The following is a 19526-nucleotide window of genomic DNA, read 5'->3' on the forward strand; positions in this document are numbered from 1 at the left end:
TACCCAAATTGAAAAGACATGAGAGAGGGACTACTTTATGGGTGTTCATGGACCAATGATTTGACTACCAGTGGGAGGAAGAGAATACTTATAACTGCTACTTAAATACTTTGAGGTTGAAAGTAACTCATTATGATATGTATGTTTATATGCAGGTACATGTACATAATGTAAACCTGTTAAGGCTCGGGACAATACTGCCCCCTTTGGATGAATTGCGTGCCCATAGTAAACTGAAAAAAATCTGTCCAAAATTGCTAATATATGCATATAATAATTACTATTGAATAGAAAACACTCTAAAGCTTCTAAAACCGTTTGAATTATGTCTGCATGTATAGCAGAACTCACAGGGCAGCCAATCTCCCAAACTAGTTTTCTCATTCAGAAAGTTGGGCCAACTTTGACATCATCGCCCCCACCCTTCCCAACCAGCTATGGATCTGGGAACAGTTTATATGTCTTCCGCGAGATGTCTTCTATCAGTAGAGCGTTTAATTGTGCAAATCCCGCGAGCTTTGACCCTTTGGCAGGCAAAAGAGTGGGTGTCGCGAGAAATTAGATGTGCGTTCTGGCGCGAATTGTACACAGTCATTCCTCCGTTCCAGATTGTCTGAGAGGAATTACTTTTGTCCGGTTGAATCGCCAATTGTTTTGTAAGCTAATAACATCCTAAAGCTTGATTCTGCACTTAGTTTGACCAGTTTAGTCGACATATAATATGTCATTTTGAAGTTTTGATGCGCAACTGTTCGGGACCAAAAGTCATTTTGGATGCATTTCAGCTGGAACTTGTCGCATATGCTAATACAAAGACACACGACTTGAAACCAAACAATGTTTTGGGTAAGTATGACTCCTTCCACTACATTCTGATCGAAGACCATCAAAGGTAAGGGAATATTTATGTTGTAATTTTGTGTTTCTGTTGACTCCAACATAACGTAGAAATATTGCTTATGTCTGAGCGCCGTCTCAGATTATTGAATAGTAAACGATTCCTGTAACGTTAAAAAGAAATGTGACAAAGAGATTGCATTAAGAAGCAGTGTATCTTTCTAGCTATATGTAGAACATGTATATTTAGTCAAAGTTTATGATGTGTATTGCTGTTATCTGGCGTTATCTGGCGGAGTTATCTATAATTTCTCCGGACATTTTTTAGCATTTTCTGAACATGGCGTCAATGTAAACGGAGATTTATGGATATAAATTGCATATTATTGAAAAAAACATAAATGTACTGTGTAACATGTCCTATTACTGTCATCTGATGAAGATTTTCAAAAGGTTAGTGAATTATTTTTCTTTTAATCCTGCGTTTGTGATTGCATCTTTTGTTCGACAAAATGGCTACATATCGTCTGTGTCATTGTGGTGGTTTGACATAAATATGTCCTATGTTTTCGCCGTAAAACATTTTAGAAATCTGACTCGCTGGGTAGATGAACAAGGTGTTTATCTTTCATTTGAGCTATTGGACTTGTTAATGTGTGGAGGTTAAATATTTCTAAGAATATTTTTGCATATGCAAATGTGTGCAAAACAGAGTGATGGCCTCTATTAAAAAGAGGAGGATCACATTAGCTTTCTATAGGCTAGCATACTATATTTATTTCTCAACTTTCCTAATATTAGGAGAATAGCCTAGCTGGCATGAAAATGAACCGCTGGAAAAGCGTCCTCCATTCGCTATTTAAGTGCACAGATTACATATTTTTCCCTTGCCCCTGTTGTGAGACAGGTGCATGATAGTGGTCCAATCTAAATTAAAACACATTTCACACATATATTATTTAGTATATGTTATTAAGACTAGATTAAATCAATAACATTCCGATGGGTGACAATATTAGCCTATCACTTGTGAATAATACCCAGCTTGTGTGCAGTAATGCAAGAAACAGCACATGCCTTTTATTGCAACTTTTTCAAATCATAGTCGCGCACCTCATGTAGCCTAGCCCACACACTCCAAGATGGCGTAGCAGTCAGACGTCTTTGTCCTGTCTCGTCCCATGTGTATACTGTATAACTTTTTCTTCGCGTTCTTTTAAATATTTTTCCTAAACCTCAACTTCAAAATACTCTCCTGCAACCCGCCTCTCCCAATGTGGTGTGGATCCATTTTTTTTCCTAAAGTATTTCTATTTACCTCCGAACTGGAATACTCAACTGAAACTAGCTACCAGCAATCAGTCAGCTAACCACTGCTAGCGGTCATCAGCTAACCTTTTGCTCTGAAAGCTCTTGCCAGTTCGTACAACGCATTTCAAACCACAGGATAACGGACCTATTTTTCTCTCCATATCCCCGAATTCCTACCACAAACTCTGAACCTTTTCATCTGGATCATCACAGCTAGCTAACCGCAACCCGGGTTGACTACTCCTGGCTAACTTTCGCGTCCCGGTGCTAGCACCAACTAGCCTGGGGCTAGCCAATGCTAGACCCATCTCCCGGCTCACTCCTGGGCTACAATATCTGGACCACTTCTACTGCCGGTACGGGGCACGGAACCCCGCCGATATCGACAATCCCCAGAAACCTCCTTTTACTCTCTGTTCTGAACGTGCTAGACGGCCAGTTTGCATAGCCTTTAGCCGTACCCTTATCCTACTGTCCTCTGTTCCTCTGGTGATGTAGAGGTTAATCCAGGCCCTGCAGTGCCTCGCTCCACTCCCACTCCCCAGGTGCTCTCATTTGTTGACTTCTGTAACTGTAAAAGTCTTGGTTTGATGCATGTTAACATTAGAAACCTCCTCCCTAAGTTTGTTTTACTCACTGCTTTAGCACACTCTGCTAACCCATATGTCTTAGCCGTGTCTGAATCCTGGCTTAGGAAAACCACCAAAAACCTTGAAATCTCCATTGCTAACTATAACATTTTCTGGCAAGATAGAACTGCCAAGATAGCCTGCAGAGTTCTGTATTACTATCCAAGTCTGTACCCAAACAATTTGAGCTTCTACTTCTAAACATTCACCTTTCCAGAAACAAGTCTCTCACTGTTGCCGCTTGCTATAGACCTCCCTCTGCCCCCAGCTGTGCCCTAGATACAATATGTGAATTGATTGAGCTTCGTGCTACTAGGCTCGTGCAACTTGGTGACCTAAACTGGGACATGCTTAACACCCCGGCCATCCTACAATCCAAGCTTAATGCGCTCAATCTCACACAATTTATCAATGAATCTAACAGGTAAAACTCCAAATCCTTAAACACGGGCACCCTCATAGATGTCATCCTAACTAACTCGCCCTCCAAATACACCTCTGCTGTTTTCAATCAAGATCTCAGCGATCGCTGCCTCATTGCCTGCATCCGTAATGGGTCTGCGACCAAACAACCACCCCTCATCACTGTCAAACGCTCCCTAAAACACTTCTGCGAGCAGGCATTTCTAATCGACTTGGCCGGGGTATCCTGGAATGACATTGACCTCATCAGTAGATGATGACTAGCTATTCTTTAACCTCTTACACTTATGGTGGCGCTATTTCATTTTTGGAAGAAAAACGTTCCCGTTTTAAACAAGATATTTTGTCACAAAAAGATGCTCGACTATGCATATAATTGCTACTGTTCGAAAGAAAACACTCTGACGTGTCCAGAAATACAAATATCTTCTCTGTGCGTGCCCTTTAACGTGAGCTTCAGGCAAAACCAAGATGACTTGGCATCCAGGAAATGACAAGGATTTTTGAGGCTCTGTCTTTCATGATCTCCTTATATGGCTGTGAACGCAAGAGGAATGAGTCTGCCCTTTCTGTCGTTTCCCCAAGGTGTCTGCAGCATTGTGACGTATTTGTAGGCAGATCGTTGGAAGATTGACCATAAGAGACCACATTTACCACGTGTCCGCCCGGTGTCCTGCGCCGAAATTGGTGCGCAAAAGTCACCTGCCAGTATTTTTCCATGGGGCACAGAGAGAAGCAAGCTTCCATGAACTGCATGTCAATGAAGAGATATGTGAAAAAACACCTTGAGGATTGATTCCAAACAACGTTTGCCATGTTTCGGTCGATATTATGTAGTTAATCCGGAAAAAGTTTCACGTTGTAGGTGACTGCATTTTCGGTTCGTTTCGGTAGCCAGGCGCAATGTAGAAAACGGAACGATTTCTCCTACACACAGACGCTTTCAGGAAACACTGCGCATTTGGTATGTGGCTGGGAGTCTCCTCATTGAAAACATCAGAAGCTCTTCAAAGGTAAATGATTTTATTTATTTGGTTATCTGGCTTTTGTGAAAATGTTGCGTGCTACATGCTACACAAAATGCTATGTTAGCTTTGCATACTCTTACACAAATTAGTCAATTTCTATGGTTCAAAAGCATATTTTGAAAATCTGAGATGACAGTGTTGTTAAGAAAAGGCTAAGCTTGAGAGCAAACGCATTATTTTAATTTTATTTGCGATTTTCAGAAATCGTTAACGTTGCGTTATGCTAATGAGCCTGAGGCTTAGTCACAATCCCGGATCCGGGATGGGGAGTTTCAAGAGGTTAAAAGTACCTTCCTCACCATATTAAATAAGCATGACCCATTCAAAAAATGTAGAACTAGGAATAGATATAGTCCTTGGTTCACTCCAGACCTGTCTGCCCTTGACCAGCACAAAACCATCCTGTGGCATTCTGCATTAGCATCGAATAGCCCCCGTGATATGCAACTTTTCGGGGAAGTTAGGAACAAATATACACAGGCTAGCTTTTTCAAACAGAAATTTGCATCCTGTTGTACTAATTCAAAAAAGTTCTGGGAGACTGTAAAGTCCATGGAGAATAAAATCACCTCATCCCAGCTGCCCACTGCTCTGAGGCTAGGAAACACTGTCACCACCAAATTTCAATAATATTTCTATACGGCTGGCCATGCTTTCCACGTGCCTACCCCTACCCCGGTCAACTGCCCGGCACCCTCCACAGCAACCCGCCAAAGCCCCCACCATTTCTCCTTTACCCAAATCCAAATAGCCGATGTTCTGAAAGAGCTGCAAAATCTGGACCCTACAAATCAGCCGGGCTAGACAATCTGGACCCTCTCTTTCTGAAATTATCTGCCCAAATTGTTGCTACACCTATTACAAGCCTGTTCAATCTCTCTTTCGATTTATCTGAGATTCCCAAACATTGGAAAGCTGCCGTGGTCATCCCCCTCTTCAAAGGGAGTGACACTCTAGACCCAAATTGCTACAAATTGCCCTTGCTTCATCTATCCTACCCTTTCTTTCTAAGGTATTCGAAAGCCAAGTTAAAAAACAGATTACCGACCATTTCAAATCCCACCGTACCTTCTCCACTATGCAACCTGGTTTCAGAGCTGGTCATGGGTGCACCTGAGCCACGCTCAAGGTCCTAAACGACATCAATAAAAGACATTACTGTGCAGTCGTATTCATCGATCTGGCCAAGCCTTTCGTCTCTGTCAATCACCACATTCTTATTGGCAGACTCAACAGCCTTGGTTTCTCAAATGATTGCCTCTCCTGGTTTACCAACTACTTCTCTGATAGAGTTCAGTGTGTCAAATGGGAGGGCCTGTTGTCCGGACCTCTGGCAGTCTCTATGGGGGTGCCACAGGGTTCCATCCTCGGGCCGACTCTCTTCGCTGTATACATCAATGATGTTGCTCTTGCTGCTGGTGATTCTCTGCTACACCTCTACGCAGACGACACCATTCTGTATACTTCTGGCCCCTCTTTGGACACTGTGTTAACTAACCTCCAGGCGAGCTTCAATGCCATACAACCTTCCTTCTGTGGAAAACTAAATGCATGCTATTCAACGGATCCCTGCCAGCAGCTGCTCACCCGTCCACTACTCTGGGCAGCTCTGACTTAGAATACGTGGACAACTACAAATACCTAAGTGTCTGGTTAGACTGTAAACTCTCCTTCCAGACTCACATTAAGCATCTCCAATCCAAAATTACATCTAGAATTGGCTTCCTATATCGCAACAAAGCCTACTTCGCTCATGCTGCCAAACATACCTTCGTAAAACTGACCATCCTACCGATCCTCGACTTCGGTGATGTCATTTACAAATAGCCTCCAACACTCTACTCAACAAACTGGATGCAGTCTATCACAGTGCCATCCATTTTGTCACCAAAGCCCCATACACTACCCACCATTGCGACCTGTACGCTCTCGTTGGTTGGCCCTTGCTTCATACTCATCGCCAAACCCACCGGCTACAGGTTATCTACAAGTCTCTGTTAGGTAAAGCCCCGCCTTTTCTCAGCTCACTGGTCAACATAGCAGCACCCATTCGTAGCACTCGCTCCAGCAGGTATATCTCACTGGTCACCCCCAAAGCCAATTCCTCCTTTGGTCGTGCTGCCAATGACTGGAACGAACTGCAAAAATCTCTGAAGTTGGAGACTCATATCTCCCTCACTAGCTTTAAGCACCAGCTGTCAGAGCAGCTCACAGATCACTGCACCGGTACATAGCCCATCTGTGAACAGCCCATCTATCTACCTACCTCATCCCCATACAGTAATTGTTTATTTATCTTGCTCCTTTGCACCCCAGTATCTCGACTTGCACATTCATCTTCTGCACATCTACCATTCCAGTGTTTCAATTGCTATATTGTAATTACTTCGCCACTATGGCCTATTTATTGCCTTAACTCCCTTATCTTACCTCATTTGCACTCACTGTCCATACACATTTTGTTTTCTTTTGTTTCACTGTAATACTGACTATGTTTTGTTTATTCCATGTGTAACTCTGTGTTGTTGTATGTGTCGAATTGCTATGCTTTATCAAATCAAATTTGTTTATATAGCCCTTTGTACATCAGCTGATATCTCAAAGTGCTGTACAGAAACCCAGCTTAAAACCCCAAACAGCAAGCAATGCAGGTGTAGAGGCACGGTGACTAGGAAAAACTAGGTATGTACGGAAGGACCAAATCAGAGAGATAGGTAGGAGCAAGCCATGTAATGCTTTGTAGGTTAGCAGTACAACCTTGAAATCAGCCCTTGCATTGACAGGAAGCCAGTGTAGGGAGGTTAGCACTGGAGTAATATGATCACATTTTTTGGTTCTCGTCATGATTCGAGCAGCCATATTTAGCACTAACTGAAGTTTATTTTGTGCTTTATCCAGGTAGCCGGAAAGTAGAGTATTGCAGTAGTCTAACCTAGAAGTGACAAAAGCATGGATTAATTTTTGTCCATCATTTTTGGACAGAAAGTTTCTGATTTTTGCAATGTTACGTAGATTGAAAAAAGCTGTCCTTGAAACAGTCTTGATATGTTCTTCAAAAGAGAGATCAGGGTCCAGAGTAACGCCGAGGTCCTTCACAGCCCATGTCAATCTACTATCCCCATAGTACAAAAGTTGATTGGCTAGTCCTTTGCTGTTTGTTAGGTTTACTCACATGTTGGCTGATGAAAAGTTAATGTGGACAGTTAAAATATTTTCAATGTGCGCCTCGGAATTAAAAAAGGACACTTGCAGTTGGGTCCCTGATGTGTATGTCTTCACTTGTAGCCTGATAGAAAGACCCGGTCACGTGACAGGCATTGGCTAATAAGAAGTGAGCTATCTGAGAGATCCATGTGAGTGAGAGGTGAATTAGAGCAAGCAGCTGGGAGAAGGGAATTAAAATTATTATATTCAGCCCTTGGGCACAATGTTCGCTGGCCGTAAAAGGCATGGATTTTTTTAGGTGGCATTAGGGCTACACAATGCGGTGCCGGTGGGAAATTCAAAGCATTATCAAGTGCTTTTCAAATTGTGAATGAGAGACTGATGAAGTCTGTGCAACCTGCACAAATAACGAAGCAGAGCTCATGCCATTCATGCAACTTTTTTCAAATCAACATTAGATTCACATCATGCAGCCTTTGATTGCATACAAAATACAAACGTTTGGCTATATGTTTTGATCACAACTAAAGTGCCATAAATAACTCTAAATTAAGCATATAGGAAGACATGTTACTTTGTTAACCGCTCAACACAGACTAGCCGCATGTGCACACTCCCTCAGAAATCTCTAGCAAAAAACTTCTGCAATATTCAGTTCAAATTCTAATTCTAAATTCTAAATTCAAATTCTATTGTTGTCTGCTAAATTAACTTGTGTTGCCTACAGCCATATGGCAGCAAGATCAGTGTCTCACCTAAGGACAAGGCGTATGCTATTCTGTTCATCTGAAATTGGCTACATTTTCTTCATATCATGTTTCTTTAAACCTGTCTAAAATACATAATGAATTTATTAGACTTGTAGATGACAAAAAATGTAGAAGTTCCAAAGGTCTGCATGAGTGGCTTGTCAGTCTATATCATGGAAAGAGCACGTGTCATAATGTTTAGTACATAGTTGTATCAGAGGCACTGAGGGTCAAGAGGCAGGGGAGCCGGGTAGCCTAGTGGTTAGAGCGTTGGACTAGTCACCGGAAGGTTGTGAGTTCAAACCCCCGAGCTGACAAGGTACAAATCTGTCGTTCTGCAACTAACTAACTGGATAAAGAACCTAATGGAGAGCCAGATATAGGGGAGGTAATAAATTAGGTATTGGAGTCCAGGTGTGTCTCATTATGACGTGCAGGTGCACATAGTGATTGATGCCAGGTGTGTGTAATGATGGATCCCAGGACCGGTGGTTAGTATACCAGCGACATTGAATGCCGAGGAGCAGGAGTTGACGTGACAGTATCCCCCTTGAGATGCGGCTCCAGCCGCAGGACGACGCCAACCAGAGGGACAGCCCCAAGGACGAGGAGAGGGCCGGTCCGGGCGACAAAGGTGGAAATCACAGATGAAGTTGGGATCCAGAATGTCCTCCTCTGGAGCACAACACTGCTCCCTTGGGCAGTGAAAACCTAAATCTCTCATTTGGAAGCTAAAATAATCTCTTCACCAATCATTTTATATTCAAACATTTAAATTGAACAACAATTCCATGTGACTCCGATAACTACAATGTGCAGACTTTCCACTGTAGAGTTTATGTCATCCTATCATTGGTGAGAATGTCCCAGATGACAACCGAACTGACATCATATACATTAAGTACCACCGCATATGTTCAATTGGTCAGATTACCAAAATATAGTTCATTTCCCCCCACCCTCTGATGTTCCCAAAATCTCTATGTTAACCAAGGGGTTTTCAAATTTCACATCGGTAGAGAGGAAAAAGGGGGAAGGAGGTATTTATGACTGTCATAAACCTTCCCCTAGGCCAGCGTCATGACAGCAGTTAACCCACTCTTCCCCGGTAGGCGGACATTGTAAATAAGAATTTGTTCTTAACTGACTTGAATATTGAAATGAAGGTTGAATAAAACATTTTTAAAAACTAGGACCTCTCGTTGGTGCGGGCTCCCATCTGGTGCGTAAAGTGGAGGGAGGACTGAAGTAGGAATTCACAGCTTTTAGATGGGTGCAGCTTTTAGATGGGTGCCGTCATATTTATCCGGGAGAGACAAACGGGCATCTCTGACCTGAGCGCGTTGTTGATTGGGCTGTTGTGTTGGCTCGCTGGGTGTAGAGTATCCCCCGCTAGTTGACGTCAACACCTCCCGGGTATGTTCGAGATGTTGCACACTGCGAATATCCTCTTCCATTGCTGTCCTCAGTTGTGCCAGCTGGTCATGGTGTTGAAGACAGGTTACAGAATAACACCTCACCAAAGGGAACCAACATGCATTTTTTTTGCATTTTTACTGGTGACGTCGGGTCCAAGGGCAGCTGCCAAAGTTACCGGGGATGCCTCAGCTAGCTCATCAGGCTTCCATGCCTCACCTGGCTCGAACAGTTTCTCAAGCCTCGGTTGGCTTGTCAGGCTTCCATTGCCGAAGCTACTGGGGATGCACCAGCTAGCTCGCCAGGCTTCCATGCCTCAGCTGGGTCGACTGGCTCTCAAGCCTAAGTTGACTCGTCAGGCTTCCATGCCTCAGATGGCTCATCGGGGTCCCATGCCTCAACCGGCTCGTCGGGCTCCCATGCCTCAGCCGGCTCTACAGGTTCCCGCGCCTCAGCAGAAGCAATCGGCCTGCTCCTGGTCTTCGGGACCATCCCTCTGGCCGGCGTCCTGTGGCTAGAGTCGCGCAACTGGGAGGGGGTACTGTCACCATTGTTACACGCACCTGTGCCTCATGAGACATACCTGGACTCCCTCGCCTTCCTGATTACCTCCCCTATATCTCTCACTCCCTTTGATTTTTTCTTCAGGCGTTCTTGTTTCTGCTTACACGTTTCATGTCTGTTCGCTACTCGTGCTTCTTGCTTTGCTCCATGTTCATTTATTTATTACATTTACTCTCTGTACTTGCTTCCTGATTCTTAGCGTACACATTACAACAGTGTAGGTGTGTGTTTGCCTGCTTGGGCTGCATGATTCATGCATGGACAGTAAAACGTTGTACATATTACATGGGAATGCACATAAAATCAATGAGATTACGACAAGGTTGACTTTACCGGAATATGTCCTTGAACGGATAAAGGTGTTTTTAATTTCCCCATTCCTACTGTATATTTAGCCCACCATGTAGAGTAATGCAGGCCAATAAAGAGGAGATAATTTACATTGTTGAAGCTAAAGTATGAGGACCACAATGGAAATAAGTCGTAGACTATTTTTGCATTTAACCTCAATGATTCTTAATCAAGTGTATATTTCTGTTTGTGTTTTGTACCTTGTTTTACATTCTCAATTAAAATAAAATAAACAAAAAAATGATACAGTAGAAGGTGGATTTGGCTTCCTTGTACAGAATCCATTAGGGGTTTATTTTGTTAGTTTTAATTTAATTAGATTACTTTCAAGTATTTGTGAGAAAGGAATTTAGCCAAAGCAGTGTAAATAACCGTGGGCTGATAAACACTGAAAAAAAAGTTTTCATTTGAGTAACTTCTAATTCTGCCAGATGTCTATTTCATGATTATAATGAGATGCAAATTGATGTTGTCACCAATAATAAACTGACAGTGTACTGCGAAGAAATAATTGGCCAAAAAATAGGCTTTTACCTCCATATGTTTTGAAAACTTGTGTGTACTGAATTCTGAAAACCTCTAATTTAGGTAGCTTCTAGCTTGTTTTATGGTACTTCCTGACGAAGACCATGCTGAAACAGAGTTTAATCATTTTGTTCTATTGAACACGACACTATAATAAAGCATTTATCCTGCTTGAGTTATGAGCTTCTAGGTTTTCAAGTGGAATGGGTTGTCTTGTGGCAATGTGTCTCACAGATTCAAAGCTGTATTCCACATTAGAGACATTTCAATGGTCAAAACAATAACAAACAGTATTATCTTTTCCTTTCTCTTTCAGAGGATAAGTGGTGACTATTGGGAGACCAAGGACATTGATCTATGTGAGGAGGGTCCACAGTGCCAAACAACAAGGTGAGCTGTCTAATGTTTCTAGAAGTGATAGCAGTAATTAACAAGCACATATCACACAGATGGGTGTGATACAGTAGCTGCACTGAAGCTTCCATTGTGTGTATTGTTTGTCCACTCCACATGTGTAGCCTCCAATGTACAAAGCTGATTTCTTTGGTCTAGACGCTGTTCGGTTCACTTTGGGGTAAAGAGAGGTGTGTGTGTGTGTGAGGGCAATAACTAGCGTTTGTAAGTCCGTGCGGGTATCTGTGCGTGTCTGTCTGTGTCTGTGTCTGTGTCGTCTGTGTCTGTGTATGGTGAGGTGGAGGGGTCATGTCTCACAGTGTGAGTGTTATACAGTCTAACAACCAAAACTGAGCACCTTTTCACGCAAACAAATCTGCCCTGTAGCTGTGTGTGGCTGTGGATTTAATTATTTATTCGAGAGCAAGGCCTTGGGAGTAACAGTATTGATGGGTGTGATGCAGTGTGTGTTGTTCGGTGTAGAAGACTGTTCCATCGTGCATAAAATAACCCTAACCTGTTGAGTTCCGGTTCATAGCTATGCACACAGTTGCTGTTTCCATTAACTTGCCCAGTGATTTTTTTGTTGACATTTAGAACTTTTGCATAGAAAATAGATGCTACACTTGCCTGCTAGGGTGTGTTTCCATTTAACTTTCTTGTGTCGATAAAAACAGCTGGACTTTATGATGTCACACCCATTTATTATTATTATTTTTGCAAAACCTAACATTACAGTTTCCATTACAAATGTCTCAATGATTTCTCTTACGACATTGCTTTTGTCGAATGAACCTGGGTCAATGGAAACCTACCTACTGTCACCAATTTCCCTCTCTGCTTGTACAGGATGTGCAAGGCCAACAAAACACAAACACAGTTAATGATTCTTTAACTGTGAGATATTGACCATGAATCCGATGAATAGTCGAAGGGGAAATTGGTGAATATACAGTACACTACCTACACTGTATTTTTTGCAATAGGGCCTAGTCAAAAGTAGTGCACTATATAGCGAATAGGGTGCCAATTTGGACTCAGATGGGAGTTTTGTTCCTCTAGATACTAGGGACATACTCTAAGTAAAACTGAGCCTATAGCTGAAATTACTTTTTTTCAGCATAATTCTACCTACTAATTGAAATTACACACACTTTGAGAAGTAATGCCTGAGAAATAAAAACAGGCCTGGGGCAACTGTGGTTTTAAATGCCCTTTTATTCCCCTTTTTAAGTAAAAAGACATACTATGCAGTCTTGTTAATACAATTATGCATGCCACTTAATTTAATTTCGCTCTCATTTGATAGGATTGCATGGTGATAGGAGTGTTTTATAACATTTGCATTACATACTTTACATACCAGGTCGTCATAGCGGCTAAACGGTTTGTAATTATAAAAGCACAGAAATGCATCAGAACAGTCAGTTTACATTCAGTTTTGTTTTTGCATAAAACACAGTGGTTATCTATTCAACACACTGTTTGTAAATAGCTCTCCTCGTTAGAGGAGTGGCATTTTGCAGCCATGTGATTGTGTGTGTTAGACATAAAAGGGCTGAGTGATAGGTGTTGTAAAACAGACAAAGACATACGAATGTCTAAATTACCATTATGAATCACAATCAACGCTTTACAACATGCAAATAAGAGTAATCTCACCAGTTTAAATGGATGATTACCATCAGTGATGTAGTGGTAAATAAAAGGTGGGTAAACGCTGATCACTGTGGCGAATAAAGTAATGCTTCTCATATTTTCTGATGCATTTTATGTGCGTTCAAGGCACTTGTGTGCATTTACTCTCCACTCCACCACTGATTACCATGTGTGACCAGACCCAGTTAGGTTACTAATACAAAACATATTCGCTAGAAGTTTAGTTCTGTTTACAAGAGGAGAAAGTAAGATGACAAAGGACAATCAATGCTAAAAAAGGCAAGAACCTGATAACCAAATATGCATTACCAGCAATATAGCAGCCATTACAACTACCATAATGTAAAGGGGACGAGTGTACTCCAGCCTACGTAGACCCGAGAAATCAACTTTATGGCTGGTTAGAATGACATTAACAGATGGTAGCATTATTCATTCATCTTCATTTTATTTATTTATTTATCGGCAAAGACGAAAGAAAGTCAGGCTGCGGCTCTCAAATCCCTTTGATTTATAATGGATGAATGTGTATAGCACATGTAGTAAACCTTGCCTTTGTAGGGAATTGTGTTGTGTGCCTGTGCCAAACAGTGCTGAACAATGCTGAACTGCACTACTCCGCATATAAGACAAACTAGACAAATGAATCATCCCTTTGGTAGGACTGTATGGTTGTATTTTTTGTTTCATTTTCCCTGGGACACTATGATGACTTGCTGTGTCATAGCCTTTTCTAGCTAGACCATTCATCTTCAATGGGTGTGAAGGTTACGTCCTGCCTACAAGATCACAATTTATCATTGATTGCGGATGTAACACTGATGCCATAGGAATGCGTCACACCTTCGTTGCTCTCTCGCTCTCTCTCTCCACTGTTCCCTTGATGTGGTACACCGTATACGTATATGTTTGCTCTGCATTATGTTCTTGTTTGTGTGCCTGTGTTTCTCTAGGCATGATTCTGTAAGTACTTTGTTTTTCTGAGAACTGTGCATGCGTGTGTGCGTGCGTCTGTGTTTTCTAAGGATCCATCTCTGATCGTGTGGAGAGTGTAAAGACAAGGTCTGCGTGCCAAATGGCACCTTATTCCCTATATACTGTAGTGCACTACTTTTGACCAGAGCCCTGGTCAAAGTAGTAAACCGTATAGGGAATAAGGTATCATTTCGGACGTAACCCCAAACTTCATGAGACAGCATTCTCCTCAAGGGGCTAATGTTCTCCCCTGAGGTCAGATGCATATTGAATTAAATCAAGTGGAATTGCGACTGCGAAACAGAATGAGAAATAAAATCTCTGACAGGCAGAAATACACGGTTATCATATGTCAAAATACGTTAGAATCTCCTGCCTGATTGTAGACCAATATTCTGAATATCATCTCTGGACATCAATGCTTACAATGCCTCTTTCTTTCTTTACTGTAGTCATAATAATGATTTATATGATCATTCATAAATGTTTAATCATAAAATCCTTCCATTATTGGCAAGTAAGGATTATATCAAAAAGGAAATTGGAAGATTGGTCATGGCTGTACATCGATGTTGATGATGGTGCACCCAATTATCATAGAGGTCGTAATGCCATTGCATGTTTCTGCCATTGTTGCATGTGGCTGTGAGTTGAGGATGAGGTTGTAATGGTAAAGAGATTAGGGACAGGGGTACATTGATACATTGATGAAATGTATCAAAGGCAGGTCGAGGCAACTCAGCTCAGCAAATAAATTCTTTAGTACATTGCATGCTCAATCCTTCAATATTTTGCAAGCTTTCATTGTAGAAAAGAGAGCAGCTTTCACAAGCATATTGTTAATTACACAATTTCCCTATACAATTTATTTCAATTATGTTGCTAAAGAGGCAACCCTTAATCATCATCCATTTGCTTAGTCCCTAATAGTGAACAGATGCCTGCATTATTGTTGCTTATAATTTTCAAGTAGGCAAAAGGACAACTGCCATACCCGGCATGATGGTGTAGTGTGGTATAGTGACCTCCTCTCCTCAGGAGGCTCAAGTCAGGCAGCCTATAGTCCTGCCCTTGATAATTTGCCTACTTTGCCTTTTCCTCTTTCTCCTTTCATATGTGTGCCACACTGTGTCACCACAGCTGACAAATGGCCAAGCTATGGAACAAAAGTAGGGAGCAGATTGTGACATGCATTTTTGGGGGGGTATTTACATTAACCAATTATATTCATTTTTTTATATTCCATGCTAGAGGTAATTGCTTAAATACATTTTCCTCTGGAGACAGACAGACCCCTTTTTGCGCAGTGGCCTCTCTCTCTCTCTCTCTCTCTCTTTATTTCCCTTCAGCCCTTACCTCCCCCCTCCTTCTCCATCTCTCTCTCCCCATATCCCTTCTCCCTGCTGCATCCTTAAACATTGTCATCTGTGTTTCTGCGGAAGTGGAAGTAGATCAGCAGGGGCCCCAGTCTCTCAGGCACCACACAGTGGTCTGATCACATAGCAAGGGGCGTGCTCGCTCCACAGACAGAAAGGCCAATGATGTAAATAAGGACGCCCCTTTGGCTTGCACTGCTGCTTTGCTGTTGTGTTTGCAAAATAGGCAGCCACCAATGTGCCTGATTTTCTGATGTTAAATGCTTCCCCGCTGAGCCAGGTCCTCTGACAACGAATTAAGTCTTCATAATAAGAAAACGGAAAAGGAAACAATAAGTGGGGTCAGATAATGAAATAAAAACTAAATGTGGGTAATCCTTGATTCAAAGGGGATGATTTGTAGCTAAGTGTTTTGAAGTGACAAAAGATGATCAGACAGAAAGACAAGAGTGTCCTTTGTCCCCTTTTAGATCTGCTGTCCCTTGTCGTTTAGTTTTGTATTGTGGACACAGACAGACACAGTGCTCAGGACAGCAGTGAATCAATACAGGCTGCTGGCTGTCTCCCATTATCCTAACAGCGGAATGATGAGTGGGCTCATCCACTCTGCCACTCTTCCCCCAGCACCAGGTCTCACTGGGTCGTGCCAGGCCACACCACGACACTCATTTTTACCATTTATCACTCACCATGTTTGATGTTTTTCATCAGTTGCCTCCATGGGCACTGAATAATTCTAATGTCCCAATCAGGCACGGGCACAGATATGAAATCAAATGTATTTATAAAGCCCTTTTTACATCAGCAGATGTCACAAAGTGCTTATACAGAAACCCAGCCTAAAACCACAAACAGCAAGCAATGCAGATGTAGAACTCCCTAGAAATGCTGGAACCTAGGAAGACACCTGGAGAGGAACCAGGCTGGTCCAAGGGCTCAGAGGCATGGTCCAAGGGCTCCGAGTCTCCAGGAGGGGAGGGTGAGAGGGAGATAATTAGAGGGAGCATATTTAATTTCACACAGGACACCAGATATATCAGATTGGCCCTAACCCTACGACACATAGACTATTGCAGCATAGATAATGGGAGCTGAGACAGGGGGGTTGGGGGACACTGTGGCCCCGTCCGACGATACCCCCTACAGGGCCATCCAAGCAGAATATAACCCCACCCACTTTGCCAAAGCACAATCCCCACACCACTAGAGGGATATCAACAGACCACCAACTTACTACCCTGAGACAAGGCTGAGTATAGCCCACAAAGATCTCCTCCACCGCATGAGCCCAAGGGGGCACAAGACCGGACAGGAAGATTGCGTCAGTGACTCAGCCCACTCAAATTGAGTATAGCACAAAAAAGCCTGGCACAACGGGACACACCCCTCGCAAGGATGGCATGGAAGAGCACTAGTAAGCTGGTGACTCAGCCCCTGTAATAGGGTCAGAGGCAGAGAATCCTAGGGCTCAACTGCCCTGTGAAAATGTGGCCTTGCAGCTTGGTGGACTTCTACATGCATTGTCCACTGGCTACGGGCGGTGAGTTTGAATATTGCAGTAGGCTACTTTATGTTAGATCTGTCATGCGACTGTCAGGAACACAGAATAGGGAAATTTGACTATTTGTTAGGAAGGGGCAGATCATAGAATCAGAATAAACTCAAATCAAGTAAAAACAAATATTTTTCAACAGCATAGCGAGCTTGCATTTGTTATGAATCGGCTGATCGTCCATCCTTTTCCCAATGTCAATCATCTCTAGTCATCTCTAGTTAGTAGTAGTGACTGGCACAACTTGCTTACCATGTGTGATGAGTGATTGGGTTGTTGCAGAAAATAGCAGAGGCAGGTAGCCCCAACTACCGGGAGGGGAGATTTGAGCACCTGCCACCCGAACTGTCTGTGCATGGCCCTGGTCGCAATGGAATGGCCCTGTGCATGGCCCTGATACGATGTAAACTGTGGTCAATGTTTAACTTTGATTGAAAATATTGTTTAGTTTCTCTCCTTGTTTTTGGAAATGCAGGTTTTGGACATTGGCATTCAATTGCTTCGCTTCCTTGTGAGTTGTTATTGCACATCCTGAACAACCCTTGAACATTCTGTCAGTATTTCCGCAACAAGCATGTGCAGTAGAGTGCAGCTGTGTTGTACTAAAAGACGCTCCGGCTCAATGGGTAGGACGTCTAGATTTGACTTAACAGTCTTAAAAGGAAATGTAATTGATAGAAGTGGGACGATAAAGGGATCAAATTAGTGATGCCATTAGGAAGACTGGGAGAGAGGAAATCTGTGGCAAAACCTATGGGAGGAGACCTCTTGATTAAATCCACTGTTAACATAATAGCTCATGGGTTAGAGGCATGATGCTTCTGCTATCTTTTTTTGCGAGGGACGAGGGAAACAATCCATCAGTAGGGTGTATGTAAAGCTGAATACAATGTGTAGTAGTTCTTCTTCACTAAGATCATAGTAGCAGAACCAACATAAACATACATCAATAGTGTTTTTTTCTCCACCCCTAATACAGAACACAGAATTTCAAAGCACTAACGTCAACACAGGTCCAGGAGCTTAGAGGCTTTCTGATTTACTCTAGTAATCCTGTCAGTAACTCCTCTTACATGTGACTCCTGTAAGAGTAGGGTAACACTAATGCTAATTAAGAAAATAAGAGTGAAATAAATAACTACTCAGAATCCTTAATTTGACTTAATATGACCTTGTTTTAGAGTTGTTTTGGTTTAAAGTGATCAGATGCAAATTATGTGCATTTTTACAGAGGATGTTGATGTCATCCACCCTAAGTATTAATTGCCTTGCATTCTGATTAGAGCTGTAATGGTATTAACTAGAATTGAACACACCTATTTTCTCCAAAGTGTACTGCCCCCAAAGCCAAATGTGGGCAAATATTCTTGAATGAATTGGGAACATACACAAAAGTATGTAGACGCCCCTTCAAATTAGTAGATTCGGCTATTTCAGCCACACCTGTCGCCGAATATATAGTGCCAACTGTAAAGTTTGGTGGAGGAGGAATAATGGTCCAGGGCTGTTTTTCATGGTTCAGGCTAAGCCCCTTAGTTCCAGTGAAGGGACATCTTAATTAACAATACAGCATACAATAACATTCTAGATGATTCTGTTCCTTCAACTTTGTGGCAACAGTTTGGGGAAGGCCCTTTCCTGTTTCAGCATGACAATGCCCCCATGTACATTGTGGAAGAACTTGACTGGCCGGCACAGAGCCCTGACCTCAAACCCATCCAACACCTTTGGGAGGAATTGGAACGCTGACTGCGAGCCAGGCCTAATCACTCAACATCAGTGCCCGACCTCACTAATGTTCTTGTGGCTGAATGGAAGCAAGTCCTCGCAGCAATGTTCTAACATCTAGTGGAAAGCCTTCCCAGAAGAGTGGAGGCTGCAAAGGGAGGACCAACTCCATATTCATGCCCATGATTTTGGAATGAGATGTTCGAGCAGGTGTCCACATACTTCTAGCCGTGTAGTGTGGTAAGGAAGACATGGCTGTGCATGTTAACTGGAGGTTAAAAGAAAATGGCTTCTAGGAAAGAAAATGTGTATTTTCCTTGGCATCCAGGACCAATCACTGTTGTGTATTGGAAATTGTGATTTCCAAAGATTGGGCTCAACATAATGCAGCACGGCTATCTGCAGCACAGCGGGGAGGAAAATGGCTTTCATTAAATTACATTGAAGTTTATACATCAGTGATGATAAGGGCAGTATGGGCCTGCCAACTCCCTAGAAACAAGATTGAACTGCTCCGTCTCCCACAATATGAAGAAATTAAGTATTCTATTCATTTTCTGCTGCAGATGCATATGTAGAGGTAAATGAAATCAGAAGATTTTATTTAAAAGCAATGTGACAGAGTAAATAAAAGGAAAGGAAATGCATATTACTGTATTGCTATTCCACACAGGCAGGTACTGTATCAGTTGGGATTCAGTGTATATAACTGGGTGGGCCTATAAGAATAAAAGTGTTTCAGTATTCTGGAGGCATATAAGCGTAAATAGTACTTTATTGATGCTATTAAATTAAGTTGACGGTTTAGTCCATAATCCTCTCAATGATTAGACAAACAATTGTCA

The 19526-nt window shown here is 42.3% G+C and overlaps 1 protein-coding gene across 1 annotated transcript in view; it reads left to right on the forward strand.

The window, feature by feature from the left end:
- Window positions 1-19526, forward strand: part of LOC135517530 (cadherin-18-like) — a 377846-nt gene that overhangs the window by 98242 nt on the left and 260078 nt on the right. Inside the window, exon 2 of the mRNA XM_064941920.1 lies at window positions 11315-11388. The gene's annotated coding sequence lies outside the window, so the exon portion shown is untranslated. The remainder of the gene's footprint in view (window positions 1-11314; window positions 11389-19526) is intronic.

The sequence above is a fragment of the Oncorhynchus masou genome, chromosome 28 (genome assembly GCF_036934945.1).
Source record: "Oncorhynchus masou masou isolate Uvic2021 chromosome 28, UVic_Omas_1.1, whole genome shotgun sequence".
NCBI lineage: Eukaryota > Metazoa > Chordata > Actinopteri > Salmoniformes > Salmonidae > Oncorhynchus > Oncorhynchus masou.